We start from the raw sequence: 19,282 nt of genomic DNA on the forward strand, positions 1-19,282 counted from the left end.
TAGGGATGAAGGGCATGTCGAAAAGCCGAAGGAGGGTTACGGGGAACACATCGATCTGGCGTCCCTTCGGTAGGACCTGTTGACGTTTCCCAGGCTGCGGAAGATCGTGCACGTTGCAACGAATCTCGAAGGACTCGCGCCCTCTAAATAGAAGCTTTAGAGAAGAGGATGCTTCACGTCCCTCACTCTCTCGTTATGCGTTTCAGTGAGAAGTAAGAAGGCGAACGTCGCCTGATCACGTGTACGTCTTTCCACCGAGAAATATGAAAAAGAAGGCAGTTTCTCTCGCTTGTTTTGACGCCTGTCAGGAGCGTGACGCTTTTCTGCACGCTTCTTTTGACGCTCGGCTTGAACGGGACGCTCGGATGGACGCCAGGCGCGCACCAGTGGACGCCGAGCGTCCTCGCCAGTGGACGCCGAGCGCGCGCCAGGACGCGAGCGTCCTCGCAAATGGACGCCGAGCGCGCGCCAGCGCACACCAGGTTTGTCTCCTGGCTGAACGTTTCTGTTGAACTCTTCAGACTTCAAGCTCTTGTTTAAGATTTGAGCCTCAAGAATGTGAAGTAAGCAGTGCTTCGGAGGAAGCTTAAGTGAACAGACAACTTCGTCTTCGAAACCCAGCAAGACCTCGGTTTCGTGAATTTCAAGAGGTCTCTGTCAATATTATATTGCTTTTCGCAAAGGTGGATGGAGTTAAGGAAAGCTCAAGGGAAGATCTCGTTTTCTCTACCGCAGTCAAGACTTTGCGATAAGGCAGTTACGGGTTATGTAAAGGCTCGACGTCTCGGCGACGTTCAGTAGGATTCTTGCAAAGGCATTCATCAAAAGGACGCTCTTCAGGAAAGCGCAAGACAGGACTTCCTTTGCCACCTTTGCCATACTGCCAATAAATTTTAAGCTTTAGCAGGCATTAGTTGTGATACGGGAGAGGAAGCTGGTTGGAGAGTTTCTTCCTCTTCCCAGGATAATTTTGCAAGCTTTTTAGCCCATCTGAAAGGGTTTTAAAAAAAAAATCAGATGATAGATTTTGTTAGTTTCTAGTCGGGACTACGCTGCCGAATTGAACATCGTCGTTCTACCTGCTGTAAGCCCTGTCTCTTAACAGGATTCTTGCCCCCTTTCTCGTTTGAGACGGGAATCGGAAAATAAAATGCTCGACTTCCTGGATTACGTTTTGTCAATTCAGTGACTTTCCCCCATTGACAATATACTATCGTTTTGTCAAGTAAGTGGGTATCCCCTCATTGACAAAATATCTCTTTGTCCCGTAAATGGGTTAGTTCTCATTGACAAGCATCTCTTTAACTTGATATTACGTAAGCGAATAAGCTCTTATTGACAAGATTCGGAAGAGCTCTCATTCGTCGTTCGCAGACTCGTACAAGAAAATAGACTTGTAGACTACGTCAATGAACGCTTATGTCCAATAACATAAGAAGCTTGAGCTGTCTGCTTCGATTCTCTAAGTTTTGTTCATGAAACTTGTCCTGTCAGATATGTATGTGGCTGTATTTCCGAATTCAGCTATATATATGTCTGCCAGGTAAGTATGAACAAACTTTATTGTGAATATAATAAAATATTTTGCCTTGCGTTATTTTACTACTGGTTGGTTCAAGTCATACACGCTTGCTGTAGTACCTCTTCGGATGGCAAACCGAGAGGTCTATTGTCTATTATTTTAGGACATTTAATCGTTACTCCCTGCAGCCTTCCTTAGGAGTTTCCGATTTATCTTTTACCGTTGTATGGTAGTGTTCTGACGACACAAACGCATCTATATATTTAGCGTTTTCTGTTTCGGCTTAAATATACCAGACTTGAGAGTCTCTTTTTGCTCAAAAAATAACGGACCTATTTCTTCGTAGAATAGGGTAGCTGGCAAACCCAGACATAAAGTTAAGAGACGACGTTCGTAAGCTGCTGGCTGCTGCTGTGTCTGACTGTTTAAGTTCCAAGTTCCAACCGAGCCAGTAACAGATCGTGCGCTGTCATGCGCTGTAGGTTACGTCTCTCTCTCCTGCGGGATTGACTGACTAACCGTATCTCTGTGCTGGCGGTTACGTCTCTCCTGCGGGATTGACTGACTAACTGTATCTCTGTCCTACAATCACGGACTTTAGCCTAAGATTGGAGGGGTTTTCTTACGTGAATGAATAAACGTTGCATTGCGTTTTGCCTTACTATGTTCAACAGAGTTATCTCAATCCTTTCGGTGCTCGTTACCGCACGGTATAGAACTACGAGTTCCCGCAACATTGCACGTTTATATGCTCTCCTGCTTAGGCAAAGCGCAGCCTTATAGGGAAGTAAGCATACTCGGGGAGGGAATGGATGAGCTTGCTGGGACCATTTCCTTCCTGAAGAAGTTTGTTTCCCCGAATAGACTGCAATTCAGACCCACAGTTTTTTTCCTACCGGGAAACTGAAATATTATTCAAGATCTAGGAATGATTCTGAACATCTCTCAGTGCGTCATGATAGAAAGAAGGTGACCGACATCTGGATAGTGTTTCAGATGTCCTGGATCTTAATCTGAAAAGAAGTAAATGCAATTCGGTCGTCCCTCTCCAGTCCTCGAAACGAGTTTTTGGAACCAGTGGTCCACATCAACTCTGATATTCCACAGCTCTCTCATATCTTAAGAAGTATCTTCTCTCGGTCCCTGCTCGAGTTTACGAGAAAGAGCCTATTATAAGCAACAGGCGTAGAATGTAACGATCCTCTAGAGGTTCGTTACAGGATTGCAAAAGTCCGTACGAATCGTCTCGATCGACGGCAGCAACTTTTGACTTCCGAGTGGAATCTTTCTTTAGAAGTATGTTTGAGAGTTGTGGAGAGAACTAGGACGCCCTTTCATTCTTCTCTTCGATATGTTGAGGACGAAGAGGCTTCTTCTTCTCTGCTCCCTTTTTCTCGATCCGGGATCGGTACCATTAAACGCCATCCTATGATATTAAACGGGGATGGATGTTTAGTCTCTTTCCCCTTTTCAATCGCTTAGGAAATGTAATGAGGATTTATGACGTCACAAGGAGCGGACAATGACGCTGATCGCCCCATGTTGGCCTTCAGGATCCTGGATTCACAGAGGCCACATCCTTCCTAGTTCACTTTCCAAGGACCTTTTCCGAGAGAGTCGGTCTAACTCTAACTCGAAAGGTACCTATACCTCTCCGCTCTGAGTCTGACAACGTTCAGACTAGTCGAGATGTTGACAGGAATAAGATTACCGTCTTCCATTTCCGTCTGAAGAATGGGATAAGCTGGCAGTCACAACTATTAAAGAATACGCAAATATGTTTTGTTGACGGCTTTTTGGGCTCAGAGATTTGCGTCTGTCAAGCAACAAGGCCCTTCACGATCTTTGAGTTCTGTGGAATCTCGAAACTCGCTCACCATCTACTTTTTGTCTCACCTGTTTTCTCGGAGTCAGACACTCGTGCGAGATCAGGGCGGACATATAGTAGCCCTGAGTTTCTTGTTGACGAAGTCGGTTGCGTTTATACACCCCCGATGATCGTGTAACATGAGACCAGGTTGGACTGTCAGGCATTCTTCCTTCGGGACTGAATCGCCTTTTTGCTCCTTGCTCCTTTCTCCTGGCACCAGAAGCTGAGTCAGGAGTTGATTCGCTGACGACGTTGGGTTGCGTTGATACACCCCCCAAGGTTTGCTTAGATTGAATCGCCCAGGCAGTCCAAGACACTCATCCTTCAGCGAAGAATAGTGCCTTATGGTCTTCAGGGTACAGCTTGCTGTCCTTGATTCGTCTGACTCCTCAACTGGTCGGTCACCTGACTTTAGTTACAGACCGGACTGACTGTGCATGTCCAGATCGAAGCTTTCAATATGGAACTTAGACGTAGTCTGAAGTTCTTGATATCAAAGCATTCGAACCTCTCCTACCTGTTAACTTCTTGCATGTATCAGGAAGGCCTTCTTCTAACCACCCTAGATACGACAAAGAGGGTTAGTGAGATTTTAAGCCATCGTCACAAGTTTTGGCTTTAGAGAACACAAGGCGGTGTGCTCTCTAAGCCTTTCGTTGTGGCCTAAGAAATGGAAACCCGTTTTGTCCTTTGGCCAGGAGCTTGGAAAGCAAGGATGGCACAAGTTAGTGGGCAGGAGCCAGAGAGAGTCCTGTGCCCTGTCAGGTCTCTCAAGTTTTATCTACATAAAAACTCAAGAAAGTCGAAGTCATTCGGGCAATCTGCATTGTTTCCGAAAAAGACCAGACTTGCCCATATCGAAGAACACCCTGGCTTTAGTGTTAAGGAGTTCTTTCAAAAATGCTCCTTCATTGTGTTTTGCACAAAGATTTGAAATCTATCTGAATGCTCACGAGGTGAGGGCGCGGCTCGGAAGCATTTCAACAGAGCATGGCACTCAGCAACATCCTGAGTACCATGTTTTAGCGAAGCAACTCTGTGTTCACTTCACATCCCTGCGAGATGTGAAGATGGCATATGAGATCTGCTGTCGCTAGGGCCATACGTGGTCTGCAGACACAATCTTGGGGGCAAGAAGTAACCACTCATCCTACTCCTGTAGAAAATGGTTAGGAAGAGCTCTAATTTAGTTGTTTGAGTCGCGACAACGGCGACTTCTTAACTCTTAAGCCTTAGTTAACACACCTTAACTTTGGCTAGGTTGGTTCAGGTGGTTGTATATATATATATATATATTTATTTTACTTCTTAGCCCTCATGGTATGGTCAATATGGTCTAGTCACATTGTGGTCACGCCCCTGTTGACAGATCATCTGGAGTGCACCAGCTTTATAGGTCTCTACCTCGCTGGCAACTCTAGTAAAGCAGAAGCAGACTTGGGTGACAGTAATCACGAAGTCGGCTATGCTAACAGGTGGAACCAAGATGTAAATCATCTGCATGCATTTGTTTCCCAAAATCCTTCTATTCTGTCCCTTCCCACCTCCAACGGTGGGATTCAGCTATATATATATCTGACAGGTAAGTTTCATGAACAAAATGATATTGTTATGATACAATAAAGTTTGTTCATACTTACCTGGCAGATATATTTATAATCAAGTACCCCACCCACCACCTCCCCTCAGGGGACAGTGGAAATAAAAATTATGAATAGAAAATGGGAATGGTTCCTGATACCCGCCTCCCAGCGGCGGGAATGGGTACTAACCACCTGGCCGACCACTGCGTGTGTCGGAAGTTTTTTAAATTCTGTCGGACTTCAGAAAATACAGCTATATATATATCTGCCAGGTAAGTATGAACAAACTTTATTGTATCATAACAATATCATATTTGTCCCAGAATTCATGGCCAAGACTCAAAATCCCTCTGTGTACGATGATAGGTTCACTTCCTTTTCCATTCCATCACTGAATGAGTTTGTGGATGGTGATGCTCAAGAGCACAGGACGTACAAAGAAAGGTGTGTCGAAGAATACTATCTCTTTTTGGATACGGGAGGCTATCAGACAGGCATACTTGACTCTTGACGATTCCGCCGCCACATCTGTGCAGGCTAGAGCGCATGACGTAGGGGTACTGGTCCCTCTCTGGCTTTCAAAAAGAACTTGGCTGTACATAGAGTGCTGAGCGCTGGCACTTGGTTAAGCCAGTCCACATTCACCTCTTTTTATCTTAAGGATGTTGCCCACAGATCTATGGACACGTTTTCCAGGGGTCCTGTGGTGGCTGCCCAACAGATTGTGTAACTAATCATTGTCCTTAACAGGGCACTTTTGTATCTTACCTAAGATGATTGTGTGGATGAGATAATGAGTGAGTTGGCTGGTCTCTTTCTTTCTCTTGTACCTTTCCTTCTTCCTTCAGGCGGGTTAAGGAATAGACACGTCATTTGCTGGACTGGTCTGATACAGGTGAGTAAGGTAGTCATACTGATAGTGTGGTCGCTTGGTATACAAATATCCAACCCTCTGTTTGTTCGGTAGCATATGCTCTGTTCCTTGGCAAGGGGGAGTTGGGAGTTGTAACAAACCCTGCTGAAGGTTTGTTTGCGTATGAACAAATGACAAATTTTCTAAGACAATTTGTATTTTTCATAGCTATAAACCTGAGGTCTTAACATTGTACTGCCCACCTCTAGCTGCCCGTCTTTCTGCTAAGACATCCTGAGTTGGGAAAGCTGACACGGTGGCGTACATGCGTGGTCCTTGATCATTCGTCACCCGATATATGCACACGTTGCCAGATCTCACAAGATTGCCTACTTTCATCTGCGATTTAACCGGATCCAGCAAGGCGCTAGAAATTATCCTCAGGTTTATAGCTATGAAAAATACAAATTGTCTTTGAAAATTTTTCAGTTTATTGCACCTGTTGCTAGAGAAGCTGCTCTGTCACAGTCTCCTGTAGCTGCTTTAACTCAAGACTAGGAAGCTCAACTTATGTACCGTTAAGTGTTTTTGGCTACTTTGAATCAAATCTAGGTAGTGCATCTTATTTACTTTCAAGTAGAGGGGTCAATAGTTGCCCAAGGTTCAGTGAAATTACATTAATTTATGGAGCTCTGATCCATAATACTTTGCAAACCTTCAAGTAGTTTGTTTTAACTGCTAAATGTTCTAAGTAACTCTCACTGTTGACTGTATAAGGTAATAAAGTTGGCCTCAAAGGTTCTCCTTCAGCAGAGCATGGTTTTGGTCAGTGATAGGGACTTGCTCTGCTGAAGGAAACCTTTATAAAGGCCAGCTCCATAGCCTTGTACAGCTAGCTATAACTGGAACAGTGCAAGACCCCAGTTAAACCTCCTTGTTGACAATTGACTCTATGCAGTTTAACCAAACTTGATAGATAAAGAATTGTATGAAAAATGACTCATTTTCTCTATCCTTAATGGTATTTTACACTTCCTTTCTCTAGCTTATTAATAGCTGCATGCACATTTGTCAGGAAAGTTTCCTTTTCAAGTCACTGGTCCTTTTTCTCTTTGGCTGCTCTTGATTTTGTTACCAAACCCTGGGCCTATGGAAAGCGTGACTTAACTTGAAGACTTCCTTCTGGTGGATGTAGTAACTTTGATTAAGTCTCACTTTGGTTTGGCAATGATTGTCACAGCAGGGCATGTTTTGGATTGTTCATTCAGCCTCACCCTCTTGAGTTTCAACTCTCAAAAGTATCTAGTCTTCTTGCCTCGTGTCTGGCAGATGTTTTGCCCTCAGTACTTTAATTTCTTGCATGCACAACCAATTGCTTTACTGTAGAAACTCCGTCTGCCATAGATGAATACAAAGTATACTTTACACATTGCTTGATCACTCCTAGTGAGGGCAGATGTCCGAATTTGTTGTGATTCCTTCTTTCCTTGTTGCCTCCTATTGCTGGTCTTCCCCCACCCTTCTGGATTATAATTCAGGCATCTTATGAGTAGTGGGTGATGTATTTTATGGTTGAAAACATAACTCAATATTTAGTACCATCTCCCTTTTCCCACACTCTTTGGTCTCTAGGAGGGCACAAATGATTGATGAATGATGGAAGCATCATGTAAGTGGATTGCACTTGCACAGTGGGTTCTCTTTCCTTTGCAGCACAGTGGGTTCTCTCTCCTCTGTAGTCTGTAAGTAAAGTAATTTGTATATTAATATATTTGGTTTGTATGGAAAAATGTGGTAAAAGCAATTTTTGGTTCAAAGTTTTAAATACGTATCTCAAAACTGCTAAAATGATAGGTTACCAGTAAAAAGCACCACTCCATTATGACAAAGGACTGTTAGAAGTTTTTCTCTACTTGCTATATTTTACAACGTTTGAAGTATATTATAAAGGTGATTTTGGTATTTGTTTTATATCTAACCTTATTTCTAAATTGCAGGCGTGGAGTTGGATGAGTCGAGTAGCGCTAGCAGGGGAAAGGATGGGACACCATCCTGAATGGTTTAATGTATATAACACTGTACAGGTGGAGGGGGGGGGGGGGTTCACATGGATAACTCCTGATTGTAATGGTATAACTGTGAGGGATGTCAAAATGGCACATTTTTGTGATAGCACATAACAAATATTATAAATGAATAGGTAGTTTTTAAAAAAGGTTCCAGACACGACTATTAGTAGGTTTAAGACTGAAATTTAGTTCAGTTCTATTTTATAGCAACAAAGAGTTGTGTTTAATACTTTAATTGGATTTTGTATTGTCTATGACAGAAAGGACATACAGTATACTGTATATTTATGGTCAGTAAATCAGATATTTGGGTAAAAACATGGCTAAGTCAGTGTTGTATGGCCAAGCTTGATAAAAGTGATATACAGTAATGGGTCTGCCTGATACTGTACTGTATTATGAACAATTTTTATAATATGCACTGAGTATTTTTTAATTACTAGCTCAGACAGTGGAAAGAAAGAAGTCCTAAATTTTTTATACTTTCCCAAGAAAGGAAAACACATTGGATAACTAAACAATTGTACCCACTGAGGTACAGATAGCTGTAAATGACATATGCAGTACTCTTTATTTTCTGACAGGTTTATTGTAACAACTTTGCCATATTTTGAATGTTTTGTAATAAAAATATGAAAAACCTTTGCTTACTTTGCTTAAACCATTATTTTGTTCATGTACAGAGCAAACCTTTGGTCAAAACGTAATGGAAAAATTCTCTAGCACCTATTGGAGTCCGGTTTAAAAAAAGTAGAAGGATTTATGCAAAATATGTTGGTATCTTGTATTATAAGCACTATACCTTAAAAAAATGATCACAAAGGAGACCTGTAATCACAAAATAACATCAGAAATGGATTCCTTGCCCTCAAATTATCTGAAATAGGTATTAATAAGGTATTTAGTACTTTGTGGAAAATATTATTTCAGCTAGATGGTCAACTCCACCATTTTGGATTTCTTGCTCTTCTGAAGTATGCCCAGAGTTCCCAGATCGGCAAAAGATCTTATTTTGATGCAAATGCATTCAAGTTCCAAAATGAACCATCAAACTTTACTAGTGGGAGGTTCTTCACGGAACTTGAGTTTTTGACCCTACTACAATGGCAGCGAGCACATCTATCCCCTCTTGTTCTGGCTCCTCTTTAGCAAGATCTCCTCTCCCTGCTGCTTCTTCCCAGGAATATTTTGCTACCCCTGATCCCAACCCCATGATGATGGGAGGGGCTAAGGGATCCACCGCAAGGAGAGTATATGCTCTTTTACGCCCACTCTCTCTGCTGTGGATACAACTGAACATTAGGACCTTTAACTCCTTTACTCCCCCTTCCTTCCTTTTCTTCTTTTGATGACAACCTTGGCTTGATAATCGATTTATGGAATTCATTGCTCTTTAGACTTGATGGAGGGTGGAGCCATAAGTAGAGGACCTACTAGAATTAAATAGGGAACTTAGACCTTATGTTCCAAACCCATACAATCCAAACATGCAATTCAAGAACTGTTGCATATTTGGTAATACAGCCATTAAATGCAGAAATTTCCCCAGATGTGTCTTGTGCAGTTCACAGGAACCATAATACATGCTGGGACTGTGGCCAACCAAACTGCATAAATTGTGGACTAGAACATCATGCTCGATCTAAAGTGTGTGTTCTATATCTACAATATGCACTGAACTTCAATTACTACAAGAGCAAACTGGAATGTTGATCAGGAAGCAAAGATAGCTGGGTCATTCAATCCTCTTTACTTTCAGCTCTAAGAAATTTAGGTATGAAGATATACTTCAAAATCAAACAATACCAGAACTGAAATGAATAACAGAAACAGAGAAATGCCACAAAAAATACAGATGAAAAGAAATCTTCTGAGGATATAAGATGAAAAGAACTCTTCTGAGGAAATTTTACACATCAATGACATTATCACAGTGGACAATCGACATGCCTCTTTACTTGAAATGGAAACAAATAAAGGCAGTCCCCCGGTTATTGGTGGGGGGTTCCGTTCCAACAGCTTGATAAGTGAAAATTGCTGATAACCAAAAATTAGTGATTTTCGGCAGTTATTGGCGCCAATAACCGGAATTTGGGGCTCCTCTATTAGGTAGGTATATATCGATGCCAGTACTCTGTAATGACAGTTAGAAAAGGAAGAATTAAAATTACACAAATGTGATAAAACAGATAACAAATTTGCAAGAGGCAACTAAATAAGACCCCATCTAATTCCACCAAACCAAACAAAAGATGAATAACCCACCAATCTCACCGAAAACTAAAATTCTGAAACAGAACACTAAATCAAACTTTCCACTGTCTCCCAAAGTAACAATGAAAACAAAATTTAGATCTATACAATTAAAGCAAAGAAATTCACCTATCACCAAGTATAGGTTCCACAAGAAAAAGCAAACTGATGATGTGGTTGCAGGAAATGCTTTATATTAATGTGCCACGAAAGTAAAACTATAACTACAGAAAGCCTAACCACACAGAAATTTCATGAGATATAGGAATAAAGAAAAAACAAACATCAAATCTCATGAAGAAGATTGTAATATTTTAAATGTTCAATACACATGCAGAGATGAACATAGTGTTGTAGATTAATATGCTAAAGAAAGTCAAACTGAAAAAATTAAATCAAGATAGTAAAAATGTAACTGTTAACGAAGTCAGATTCAAATTAAAAAAAAATGAATCAGACCTACAAAATTACAAAGTAATATGTAACAAGCTGAAGAAAACATCAGTTTCTATTATTTAGAATAATCTGACCACTCGCATATTACACCATTGAACCGGTATATAATTTGGTGGGATATAAATGGATTATTAACGAGAATGCACTTAAGAGAAGTCCAACCACTTATTGGCGAACACGAACCAATGATTATATATGTAAACAACAATTAGGAAATCTTGTTCCAAATATAGGTAAATATCTGCTAGCCACAACATCAAAGACAAATGATAATTTTTGAACAGCAATATATGTCCATAACAAAATATAATATGTACATGACAAAGTAGATATAGATTAGTACACTGAACTGCACATTTCAGCAATAACTATAAAAATAGAAAACAATAGGTTTGATATTAACTTATACAACCAGTCTAATAAGTATGATTTCAACATATTACAACAGTTGGTTTCAGTCCTCCCACAAATGGATGTCAGCTGGGTAACCCCAGGCCTCTGTGATGTCACTCATGGCAATACCATTCGGTAGCAAGTCTCACTATTTGCCCCTTGACGGAGAGTAAACTGTGGTCCCCGAGATTACGAGGCCAACTGTTACGGCCTCTGAGAGAGGTCCGCTTCAGGTTCGATATGAAATAAAAAAAAAAAAAAAAATATTTCAACACCAACAGCTGAAACTGGGGATACGGATATAGAAAGAAACACTAACACAACTAAAGTTTATTTACAAGCTTACTAACAAAGGTAAATGCAGAATGGTATCTCCTATTTACATAAAAAGGCAAAATCTTACTCTGCGTGAACTGGGGGAACAGCGAGATAATTCAAATACTTGCTGGCCGGTTTAGTGACTCGGAGCGATGACTTCACAAAAGATCGGCGATTGCTGACGTCCTCTTGACTCCGTATTGCAGAAAATAATGTCTACTCTCGATACTTGAAAGGCAGGAACTCCCCAAAACCTCTAGCAGGACACTTCTTCTCTGAAGTCTTCTCAACGTCGAGATAACTCGGTCGTCCACTCCTGGAGATGACTAGACCAAAATCCAACCAACTCTCGAGCAACTTTTCTTGATCCTTCGTCGGTCCCTTTCTCTCTTATCTCTCAAGGATGATCTCTGCTGCTGCTGATCTCTCACTGATAATCTGATCTGTGGCTCTTACTGAGGGTATCTCTCTGTGACTAACTGGTGATCTCTCTTTTACGATCTCTGCTTTCTCCTGCTCGTCCGTCGTATTTATACGGCACTCTGGGGGCAAAGCCTACGGCAAATGTCACAGGCTCCCGAGATTACTAGAACTTCTTAGAAGACTCTCGACGGAATATTGCATCATATTTCGCTGCGTTTCTCCCGACACTTAGGCGCATGTTGCACTCCACAACACGCCCGACGATTCCAGAACAGCCGCGAGGACAGGTGCCTCCAACACAGGCGCGAAAACCTCCTTGTTGCAGAACTTCTCAAAGATGTGTTTTCCTTTCCTTTATCTTTCTTTGCTATGAAGCAATTACCATCACACCAACATGTTACCAACTGTACTAGCCATACTAATTGTAGGTGATTTCAGTGCACATAATCCAATATGGGACTATAATAATATTACACTAGATAAAAATGGAGAAAAAATAGAAGACTTAATGAACACTAATAAATAATCTCTGGTATCTGAATGACAACAAAGTAAATACAGATTGTTCCAAACCCCATGGAACATTTTCCTCAATAGACATCACCCTTTGATCAACAAATATAGCTGACAAAGTAGATGGGATTACATGTGATGACTCCTACTCAATTGATCGTTTTCCCATAATATCCCTATTAAATAATAAACCAAAACCACACTTTTCACATTATAACATGCAAAAAGCAGAGTGGGAAATCTTTAATTTCCATGCCAGGAATATACCTTGATATGAGTATTTAAGGAATCATGAGACAATCGAATTCTTTGTCCTTCATTTTTTAAAAAGGCAGCAGACGCAGAGGCAATGACTCAAACTCTTGGTGTCAAACTTAACAGTTTATTAAGAACTACATCTCTGAAGTATAGGAAGAGTTAGTTTCAGAGAACCGTCTCGATGAAGAGAAGTAGAGATCTAAAGTTACAAAGTCTTTCACAAAGATAGTAGAACAAAGCTTATTTCAGCATACATAACATACAGACAGACGAACATGTGACTAGGAAGTCGTGTTACCTCTGCAGGTGATAGGTCACCAGCTTCTCATAGGCAGGCGCTGTGACCTGTTTTACAAGACAATGATAATGATTACACAGGCAAATGCAAACCAGGCACTGCAAACAGCACTGCAGCGTCTTGCTTGCGTCCTGTTATGAAGACATATCACACTCCTATCTCGCCAGTGACCCCTTGGGTCATGGGATTATTTTCATATACGTAAAATATATGATTATAATGTAATTATTACAGATGGCCTGAGAATAATATAAAGAAAATTATATTGGTTCCACAACGAAGAAAGTAAATGTAAATAGAGCTTTAATGCAAATGGATATACCAGAAATGTAATTAAAATGGCTTCTGGCAAGATCAGTTTGGTTAGTTCATCGAACTAAAAGTTGTGTGCATTAAAAACTTGGTGACGTCTTAAATTTCAAATCATTAAGAATTTCTAGTCAAGTCCTAGAAAACAGAGTCATCCACAGCCCTGCTGAATGCTACAAAATCAACTGGAAGCGTCTGAAAATGAATGAGATAACTTCTTCCAAAAATCTGGAATCGTCCTTCCCCTCCAGATCGTATGACGGTGAGAAGCAACCAGGATGGAAGCTGCCTTCCAAATCTGGACACCTGGAAAGGCCTTGAACCTACCTGTTCGTGATCAGACAATGAGCAGCTGTGAGGATGTGATTGGGAGTGATAAGGGAACCACCACAGAAATACTCGCTCCCTTGCTTGCCGCCATCTGTGGCATTAGCTAATCTCGTAGACGCTGCTGATAAACAACGCTGGATAACTCTGGAATTAAAGAGTCCACGAATTATGGAAGATAGATTTCAGTTGCTTTGTGTACCAGTGATGACGTTTCAGATTATCTATTTGGCAGAATATATACTCACTCCCATTCATTTGGACATGACAAAAACCATACTTACTATTCCAGGCCACGTTGGAGGTGGTTCCACAAACGACTTGTTATGACCATTTCCCTCAGGCCTTACTGAGAAATCATACTGTAATAGAGAAGCAGAAATCACATTATGTACTAACAGCTAGGGCCAATTAAAATTTAATCAAACTTAAGTTTGAGTTTATTAGACAACCATGGAATGGTATTCTCAATCGTATATACATTAAAAGTAAGAATGCCAAGGGTCAGTGAATGTTGCTCCTTGAGTTCTGAAACTGACATTGACTAGTAATGCATAGTTTATAGGAAACCTTTTATTTTTATTCTTTCTGCTTGTGCAAACTATCTTACAATGGCAAATACTGATATAGAAGCAATGGTTGAACCTAGTGAGATCTCTGAAGTTCTAAGTTCATTAAAATCTATGCTCAAAACTTAACAAGGGGTCTCATGACTATAAACGAGGACTATGTTGACCTGGCGTTAGTACCAGGAACTCAGAAGAAAAAAAAATTAAGTTAAAGAACTTAAATTTTCCCATGTGGCAGGGATTGGCCTAGAGGATGGTGCTAAGCTAGCATTTTATTTTTTTGTTGGCATATGTCTAGAACTTCATTATGAGGGATGATAATGATAACTGACGCAAACCATTGGTGAGGAGTTCTATAATACTCCTGTTTTTCTTATGTTTACTAACTTCAGGGATAATTGCCCATATCATTAGCTGTCACACCTTCATAAGTACCGTAAGGGGGACATCACAATCTAGAATTCTTACCCTGCAGTAGCTCATGGCCTCTAACAGTCGCACCACTTCAGGATCCAGTGGTTGACCTGTGTGCCTCTTGGTCAACCCTCCCTCGCAGCGAGAGGTACTCGGAAAGCTCGCAATATGGCACCAAAACGGAAGTTTCAGGAGCATCATGCCGAGCCTGAAGTACAGGCAATGCTGGTTCATTTGACGCAGGATATGATGAGGTGCGTGAAGAAGCTGATGGATATTGATAATAGCCATGGTAAGGAGGAGCTTGATAATAAGAATAGTAGGGATGCTGCTGAACTGATGGCTAAGCCTCATGGGTAGAGGAACCTTAGGCTGAGCCGCTGGAGAAGGGAGGATGCCTCCTGGAGGTTTAGGGGGACCACCTGGGCCTGGAGGAGGTGGACTGCCTGGTGGAGGTGGTGGGCCAGACGGTGGGGGAGGGGGAGGGGGAGGCTTTTGTTGGCGAGACGCCTCCAGAGCACCGAACTCAATGTAAAAGGGAATGCTGAAGAGAGCAGGGAGAAGAGCAATAATTGCCAGTGTGGGAAACCAGGCGTCTGCAGTCACGTTGTTCTGATCTGCCACTGGTTTTAATTGCAATAGCTCATTGATAAATGGAAGAGTAGAGAAGTGTAACGGTGCATGCGTGAAGTTAAGGGGGCCAGTGGGGGCCAATAGTCAAATTAAGCGGGGTATGAGTTAAGTTGAAAGGATTAGTGATGTTGTAGGATAGGTTAGTGATGTTGAAAAATCTGTCACCATTCTGGGAATCCTCCACAGATTCCAGTATGGCGTCTTCTCTGGATTCCACTCTAAGATCTGCCTGTTCACTGTTATTAATTTCTTGAACTTCAGTCAGAGCATTTTTAGGCGTCACTGTGCTCTCTGATGGATCACTCTCCAACCTCTGGCCCTCATGGTTTCGATGATTATTGTTCCCTTTTCTCCTCTGACCATTTTTCTTCCTTGTGTTTTTCCTTCGTTTTTTGTTTCTATTTCGTCCTGGGTGACTTGGGATCTCATCTTCTGGACTAGCTAGCCTCCTTTGAGTTCATACCAGTTGAGAATGAGGCTCGTTTTGGACTAACACAGTCTGGCCATATTGTGGAATCACACCACACTCTGAAAAATACAGAGGGCGGGAAAAGTTAAGAGTTTCTGGATACACGAGATGCTCCTTGTTACATGAACAACGATTAAATTTGATTAGCTGCAGCTCTGTCACCTGGGGATATTGACCTTCAGCTTAATAACGAAAAGGCTACAGCATCCCTCACTGTCATCCATTGCAGCAGTCATGAGTTGTCAATGTGAATTCAGATCGAATCATTTATGAACTGTTATTGAATGTAGTATTCAAACCCTTCATTTTTTTTTACGAAGAAGGCACCTGACTGAAATGAGCCAACTCAATTCTTCATTTGATAAGAACTAAGCAAACCTCATTCCTTAAGCCAACTCAGGCTGACTCACTTACCAAAGTCTGGATTTCGTAGTGTCTGCAATTTGCGGCAACTCTTCGCATCTGAAATGAAAGTTAATGAAAGTACTAGTTTGACAACTACTGATGTCCCACTTAGGATCTTCCCCTTTCACAAATGGGGCAATAGCTTGTAGGAATATCCAATATAAAAATTTTTGGAATCCATGCATACAGGGGCTGTTTCCCATAGCATCTGCTGCCATGGCAAATTGTCATATCAAAGATAGTACCCTACCTTCATTTGACCTGTTATTTTCTTGACAAACATCAATAAACTTGCTGCAAGAACCAGCACAGAAGTGCAGGTTGTAGGAAGGATTGACAAGGGCAGCTGACAGATCGCAGGTGGCATCATCACCTCTGTTGACACACTTGTTTTTATCTGGAAACAACAAGAAATTATCTTTTTGTTAATTGTCGCAACAGCACACAAAGAAAAGCAGTATTATATGTTAAAGTGAAGATGAGATTAAGACACCGTCAGTCAATTGTAAAAAGACCAGAGGAATCATCTGACTTATTCTGCTGAAGTAGGTTAGAGACAGGGTTGATAAAGGCTATTTGTTGGTCCACAGATGAATGCATAGAATATCGGACAGCAAACTTTCCTCTGTCTCACCTCCTGGAAAGCAGGAGTTGCAGGTCACTGGACAGTTCATCAGCATGAAGGCAGGGTTGGAATCGCACTCGCCTCGGGAACCCCATCCACTACATGAATGACACAGGTCGACACAGCGTTCCTGGTTGGCCGGCGCACGGGTTGACACGCTGGGTAAATCACCTCTTTCTTTTGGTTGGATTATATTTAGACCTGAGAGAGTTGATGATGAGTAGAAGAACGCCTTAATATTCTTTATATTTCTATAAAAGTATTAATTCATTAATAATTTTATAGAAATGAATATACTTAAATGTTATCAATGGATTTTGCTTAAATTCTTATCTAGAGGAATGGCAAGTGAGCAGCAAGTGAAAATTTTTTAGTAAATACAGCTTATAATACTCAACAGCATGTAATGATGAGGGTTTTTCACCACCTATGAGTTTGTAATTAGTCCTGGATGCACCACATTCCCAGCCTGTAAGTGTCTGTGGCAGCATTTCTACAAGATTATTGTATATTTTCCTTCAAGATTGCATACTAGTCCCTATTGGTCTTACCTTGGGAAGCGCAAGAATTGCAGGTTGCAGGGCAGGTGGCTTTCATGTAGGCAGCCCAGCCTACACACCAAGGGTGCAGGTCGGTGCAGTTACTCGGTTGAGAGGAACCATTGGCAAAACTGTTTCTGTCGCGTTGCGTACTTCCTCTGGAATTTGGGGTGAATCGGACTGTAAAAAAAATGCTTTGTAAATAGTTTTAAACGACTGGATCATATATAAAAGACATCTATAGAATAAATGAATGTAATGCACAAAACGAATGAACAATCATTTTGCTAAATGAGGTGTCGCTTCGAGGGTCAAGCCACGGGTATGTGGGCGAATTGCTACCCTTACTGGGCAGATTTGTACAAGATGACTACCAATACAGCCCTTTTGTAGCACTTTTACACAGAGTATCCACTCAGTTCGCCAACCTTTCGTTGTACACTTGTGCTTAGTACACCCAAATAATCATTCGCTTATAAGATTCTCTGATAAAGACTGCAATATCATTCAATCAGTTGAAAAGCGAGGCACTTGCTATTACTGCTCCAGTTGTTTCTGCCAGTACTAAATTCAAAACATGTGCATCACACCATACATGAACTTGATTGGGTGAATGGGAAGAAAGTAAAGCAGAGAATCCCCCTGCATGTTGGAAGCTCCATCTATGGCATTACCAATGCATTTGCTTACATCCAGTTCAAGTTTTTATGGGACATTCTTCAAAATTGGAACAAAATACTCTCCTGTAGTTGCTTCACAATTCACAACTGCAACAAGTCTTTCATGAATAACATCTGTGACATACCTAAGAACAACAGGACACTGGTTCTGAGGTGATATCCTGTGTTGTATCAATCAGCACAGAGAACTTTCTAGCTTTACGAACTTCATTAGCAATGGACTCCTGAATAATTTGCTGAATTGTACTTGAAATATTTATTAACAGTGGTCTTAGACAATAAGCTGACAAAAGAACCTCTGCCCTTTGATTTGGTCTGCTGCATTCTTTTGCTCTTTTCCAAACATTCAGTTAAATGGTCTTTCATGCATATATCATATTTTCCCAGGAGAATTATCAGTTCTAAAAAATTACCATGGTCAATGTATGGATCATCCAGTGTATAACAGGCTTCTGACTGTGTACCCCTATAGCTAAGCCCCCTCTTCCCAATGATTTTAACTACATCAATAATTCTTTGCAATACCATACGCCTCTTTTTAACTTGTTCCCTAAGTAGCGACATTTGTTTGCCACCTAACAAATGCCTTATATCTGACTCAGAAGCTCTAAGAAAATATGCCTCTGCACAGTTGCTGTGTAAAGAGCTTTGCTCGTGTAGCTCTCTCTACTCGTTGATGGCCATGCTTCCAATCATTCATTCCGCTGATAAATATATTCTTGTCAGAAGTATTAGCAAAAACAATACAGATGTAGCAACATAACATGTGACTTTCTTCACTGTATGAAAGCCATTTCCTATTTGTACCATCCTTACTGTGAAAATCTTTTTGTAATATTGGATTTGTTGATGGTTGCTTTGGGTGAAATTAGAAAAATGATGGATAGTCTACATTTTTTGGTCTCGTAAAGTACTCCAGCTCACTAGGTTTTTCTTTGCAGCATGCTATTATTGATGCGCCTCTACCTGCAGCCTGCTATGGATTTGTATATACAATACATCAAGAGTGCCTCTAGGTCATTTGCAAAATGACCTTGATCTTATGATATAATTCTCCTGCATTTCTTTCATCTTATGGAAACACAGACTTTTTTTTTGGCTTTAAGATAAGGTAAGCTATACAAAGTTAGGAATATCCTATCTATACATTGCTAGTTTACGTCTACTCACATGTAGATGCAATCTTGCAAGAGAATTATGACAGGGTAGTAAATCGGGCCTAACTTTTTAAAATGACTAAGATATTCAGATGAGTTCTTACTCTACTGGCAATTGCACTTGTAGTGGGCCTGTCATGGACCGAATCTCTTACACTTTCAATGTTTGTGGCTTGATCACTAGAGTTAGCACCTGTAGCCTGTGAATAAGGAATACAAGTTTCCTTCACAACTCCTACATCTGTCAGTTTTCTACATTTCAGTGCTTGGGATTCAAGTGATTTTCTGTTTCAGCACCACCTTTGCGATTTTCAGCAGAGCTTTCCATTTTTCTGAGTTGATTATA

The 19,282-nt window shown here is 41.0% G+C and overlaps 2 protein-coding genes and 1 long non-coding RNA gene across 7 annotated transcripts in view; 2 read left to right on the top strand and 1 right to left on the bottom strand.

Moving 5' to 3' along the window:
* LOC135212945 (uncharacterized) overlaps window positions 1–7,914 on the top strand; it is a 61,660-nt gene extending 53,746 nt beyond the window's left edge. For both annotated transcript variants that reach the window (XR_010314031.1, XR_010314030.1), the window contains one exon: window positions 7,826–7,914. The gene's annotated coding sequence lies outside the window, so the exon portion shown is untranslated. The remainder of the gene's footprint in view (window positions 1–7,825) is intronic.
* The window catches only part of LOC135212946 (pyridoxal-dependent decarboxylase domain-containing protein 1-like), a 286,832-nt gene that overhangs the window by 143,320 nt on the left and 124,230 nt on the right, over window positions 1–19,282 (top strand). The gene's annotated exons all lie outside the window — the stretch shown is intronic.
* LOC135213397 (uncharacterized) lies at window positions 13,355–14,657 on the bottom strand. Its single transcript, XR_010314102.1, has 3 exons — window positions 14,483–14,657; window positions 13,730–13,807; window positions 13,355–13,592 (listed from the first exon to the last, which is right to left on the bottom strand). It is a non-coding gene; the product is annotated as an uncharacterized LOC135213397 (long non-coding RNA).

The sequence above is a fragment of the Macrobrachium nipponense genome, chromosome 42 (genome assembly GCF_015104395.2).
Source record: "Macrobrachium nipponense isolate FS-2020 chromosome 42, ASM1510439v2, whole genome shotgun sequence".
NCBI lineage: Eukaryota > Metazoa > Arthropoda > Malacostraca > Decapoda > Palaemonidae > Macrobrachium > Macrobrachium nipponense.